Consider the following 5,115-nt stretch of genomic DNA (forward strand, 5'->3'; position numbering starts at 1 on the left):
TAATATATTTTATCTGCCCAACAGTCCCCCTCATACTGGAGTCCTAACCCTCACTGCCTCAGAATGTGATCTTATTTAGAGATGGGGTCTTTGCAGAGGTAATAAAGTTAAAACGAGGTTATTAGAGTGGTCTCTAACTATATGTGACTGATATGTCCTTATAAAAAGAGAAAATTTGGACACACAGACAAGCACAGAGGGAATAAAATATAAACTGACATGAGGAAAAGGTGCCCATCTACATGCCAAGGAGATTGGCCTCAGAAGGAACAAACTGATGAATCATTTTTTTTTTTTTAATTTTGTTAGGAGTTGGGCAGATAAAATGTATTATGCTCACTTTGTTAAAGATGGTGCTGCTCCCTGTCCCCGTGTACTAAAATTAATTCAAAATGGATCAAAGACCTAAATATAAGACCTGAAACAATAAAGTACATAGAAGAAGACATAGGTACTAAACTCATGGATCTGGGTTTTAAAGAACATTTTATGAACTTGACTCCAATGGCAAGAGAAGTGAAGGCAAAGATAAATGAATGGGACTACATCAGAATTAAAAGTTTTTGCTCAGCAAGAGAAACTGATATCAAAATAAACAGACAGCCAACTAAATGGGAACTGATATTTTCAAACGACAGCTCAGATAAGGGCCTAATATCCAAAATTTACAAAGAACTCATAAAACTCAACAACAAACAAACAAACAATCCAATAAAAAAATGGGAAGAGGACATGAACAGACACTTCTCCCAGGAAGAAATACAAATGGCCAACAGATATATGAAAAGATGCTCAGCTTCATTAGTTATTAGAGAAATGCAGATCAAGACTACAATGAGATACCACCTCACCCCTGTTAGATTAGCTATTATCAACAAGACGGGTAATAACAAATGTTGGAGAGGCTGTGGAGAAAAAGGAACCCTCATACACTGTTGGTGGGAATGTAAAGTAGTACAACCACTATGGAGGAAAGTATGGTGGTTCCTCAAAAAACTGCAAATAGAACTACCTTATGACCCAGCAATCCCTCTACTGGGTATATACCCCAAAACCTCAGAATCATTGATACGTAAAGACACATGTAGCCCCATGTTCATAGCAGCACTGTTCACAGTGGCCAAGACATGGAAACAACCAAAAAGCCCTTCAATAGAAGATTGGATAAAGAAGATGTGGCACATATACACTATGGAATACTACTCAGCCATAAGAAATGATGACATTTGATCATTTACAGCAAAATGGTGGGATCTTGATAACATTATACGGAGTGAAATAAGTAAATCAGAAAAAAACAAGAACTACATGATTCCATACATTGGTGGAACATAAAAACAAGACTAAGAGACATGGACAAGAGTGTGGTGGTTACCAGGGGTGGGGGGAGGGAGGACGCAGGAGGGAGGGAGGGAGAGATTTAGGGGGAGGGGGAGGGGCACAGAGAAAACTAGACAGAGGGTGACGGAGGACAATCTGACTCTGGGCGAGGGGTATGCAACATAATTTAATGAGAAGATAACCTAGACATGTTTTCTTTGAATATATGTACCCTGAATTATTAATGTCATCCCATTAACATTAATAAAAATTTATTAAAAAAAAAAAAAAAAAAAAAAAGATGGTGCTGCCCACGTGGAGGCCATTACCCAGGTGATATTAATGTGTGTTTCTGTGAGCTGTGGCAGGCAGAATCCTTGTAGCCTGGGGCTTGGTTTTAGGATTAAGCCTTTTCCACCCGTTTCGATGTGGGGTGGTACAATCCCATCATGCCCCAGATAAGTGACTTTGTATTAGGAACTTCCCTATTTTGTATATTGGATTAAAGGTTATGAATCTACACTATAAAATGGGGGCAGAACAGGAGCTTGCTCTCTCGGTACCTGAGATTAGCATTAGAGAGCAGAGAGGAGAGTAGAGAGAGGCCACATGGAGGAGGCCAGGAGAAGCAGCCAAGATGGTGGAGTGTTGAGTGAGAGGCCAGTTTGTGCAGAGTTTGTGCAGGGAGAAGGAAGGAGATGGGGAACAGAGGTGAATAAGTCTGGTAAGCTAGAAACCTTTGATTCTAGGAAACTCGGATAAGTCAGTAACTTTGTGAGCACTGAATGTGAGTGGGTTTTGGAGCCCAGTGTGTGTTTTCACCTGCCCGCCGGGTGCAAGCTAGGATTAAAAATGATGGCCCATCAGTTTTTGGCTCCGTTGTTTCTTTACCGACTGTCTGAATCCAATGTGAACCTGCATGGGCCGGGCAGCTGTGATGGTGGCCTTGGCTACTGGCTTTACATTTGGCGTAGTCAGCAGGATTTGATACAGATTGGCAAGGAGCCAACACCACCTTTGAGTGGTGGAGTAGAGGACTGGCTAGTGTTATGGTTCCCCATGGCTGTCCTTTTGGGGACCATTGCTGGCTGACTTTTATAGCCATGTGTGAGGAAACGGAGAACTCTGTGGAAGAGGATGCCTGGGACCTGCAAACCGAGCAGTGGAAGGAGCTGGAGCAAATGTGGGAGAAACAGATGCTGACCCTGGAGCTGGAAGAAGTGCTGGAGGAGGAGGCCGACCAAGTTTGCGAGATTCGCCTGGAAATGGAGCAGCTGCTGGAGGAGGATTCTCAGGTTTGTGAGTTGCAGATTGCCCTGGACATTGTGGAGAGCCAGCAGTGGCGGGAGGCCAGGGCTGAGACTGGAGCTGGGGCTGAGGCTGAGGCCAGGTCTAGAGCTGCAAGGTCTGAGGAGCAGAAGGCTACAGCAGCCCGGGGCTCGAGCCTGGTAGCCGAAGCTGGTGTTTTCAGTTCCTCTTTGGAAGATGAGGAAAATTGGGCTGGAGTTGCATTCTGCAGTCTCCATAAGATGAGAGCCCAGCTGGAAGGAGCACCTACTACGGCCCTGGCAGGTCTGAGATTTGGGGACATAGGGCTGAACGCCATCATGCTCTCTGGAGCAGAGATGGAAATGCTGACTGCCATTGCCACATGCTCCTCTTTGGGACAGTGTAAGACCTGCCAGGATGGCAGGGATGAGGGGGGTGGCTGAGGTCTCATGTGCATGGACTGATTTCCTGGACTATGACCGGAGTGGGCATTGGCTCCTTTGTTGGATGGACTTACGGATTACGAACTTTGGACAATGTGAAATACCCTGATGGGGGTGGGGGGTGGCTTTGCTGGAAGCACTCCCCTGCCCCGGGAAGCTTTTCCCATGGCTAGAAAGAAGGCTGAGGACATTTTGTGCTTTGGGCTAAGTGCTCAGAGACTGGTGAAACGTACCTTCGTAATTGTTGAAACTGTATGATTTTTGCTGTTGTAATTTGTGTAATGTTCTAATTTCCTTGCACAGGGATGCCGGTGGTATAGATTGTGGGTAGTAAAGTGAGCATAGAGGTGGATTGTTGGGTAGATAAAATGTATTATGCTCACTTTATTAAAGATGGCGCTGCCCACGTGGAGGCTGTTGCCCAGGTGATATTAATGTGTGTCTCTGTGGGCTGTGGACTGTGGGCAGGCAGAATCCTTGTAGCCTGGGGCTTGGTTTTAGGATTAAGCCTTTTCCATCCATTTTGATGTGGGGTGGTACAATCCCATCATGCCCCAGATAAGTGACTTTGTATTAGAAACTTCCCTATTTTGTATATTGGATTAAAGGTTATGAATCTACACTATAAAATGGGGGCAGAACAGGAGCTTGCTCTCTCGGTACCTGAGATTAGCATTAGAGAGCAGAGAGCAGAGAGAGGCCACGTAGAGGAGGCCAGGAGAAGCAGCCAAGATGGTGGAGTGTTGAGTGAGAGGCCAGTTTGTGCAGAGTTTGTGCAGGGAGAAGGAAGGAGATGGGGAACAGAGGTGAATAAGTCTGGTAAGCTAGAAACCTTTGATTCTAGGAAACTCAGATAAGTCAGTAGCTTTGTGAGCACTGAATGTGAGTGGGTTTTGGAGCCCAGTGTGTGTTTTTACTTGCTTGCCAGGTGCAATCAAGAATGAAAAATGATGGCCCATCAGTTTTTGGCTCCGTTGTTTCTTTACCGACTGTCCGAATCCAATGTGAACCTGCATGGGCCAGGCAGCTGTGATGGTGGCCCTGGATACTGGCTTTACATTAGGTAAGCTAGGTTTTTTTTGTTGTTGTTGTTTTTCAGAGAGAGAGAGGGATAGACAGGTACAGACAGACAGGAATGTAGAGAGATGAGAAGCATCAATCATTACTTTTTCATTGCGCGTTGCAACATCTTAGTTGTTCATTGATTGCTTTCTCATATGTGCCTTGACCGCGGGCCTTCAGCAGACCGAATAACCCCTTGCTGGAGCCAGAAACCTTGGGTTCAAGCTGGTGGGCTTTTTGCCCAAACCAGATGAGCCTGCGCTCAATCTGGCGACCTCGGGATCTCGAACTTGGATCCTCTGCATCCCAGTGTGACGCTCTATCCACTGCGCCACCGCCTGGTTAGGCTGCTGAATCTTGATATTGGACTTCCAGCATTCTGAACTGTGAGGCAATAAGTTTCTGTTGCTTAAGCCATCTGATGTGTGGTCTTTTGTCACAGTAACCCTAGCAAACTTATATGATATCCTTAAAATTTTTTCCCTGCCATGGACCCCTTTGGTGGTCTAAGAATGACTCTAGGCTGCTTTTAAGAATAACACTGAAATGTACCAAATAAAATACATTGGATCACAAAGAAAAAAAAATTATTGAAACAGAGTTTCCAAAATACCAAACATAAACATTTGTGATATAGTACATATGTGTACTATAACAATGGATTACATAGCAGGGTGTAGTGGCAATCTAAATACAAATGTAAGTTCCAAGTACAGATGAAGGGGTAACTGATACTACAAGATATCTGCAATATCAGATGAACATTTTATGACTTTTATTGGTGGCAGACACAAATGACACTAATGTGATATGTTGTCCACATTCCTAATTAAAATGCTAAATATCTGTTTGCAGAAGCAAATATATATATATATATATATATATATATATATATATATGTTTTTCCACCAATCCATATTTCTGAATCCTATTCATTCCTGCACTGGACAATGTCCAGGGGCCTTCTGATATCTGTGACTAGGTGATTCTGGATTGGTTTCACTCTGAGCTTGATGTCTGT

Source organism: Saccopteryx leptura, chromosome 5 (assembly GCF_036850995.1).
Source record: "Saccopteryx leptura isolate mSacLep1 chromosome 5, mSacLep1_pri_phased_curated, whole genome shotgun sequence".
Lineage (NCBI taxonomy): Eukaryota > Metazoa > Chordata > Mammalia > Chiroptera > Emballonuridae > Saccopteryx > Saccopteryx leptura.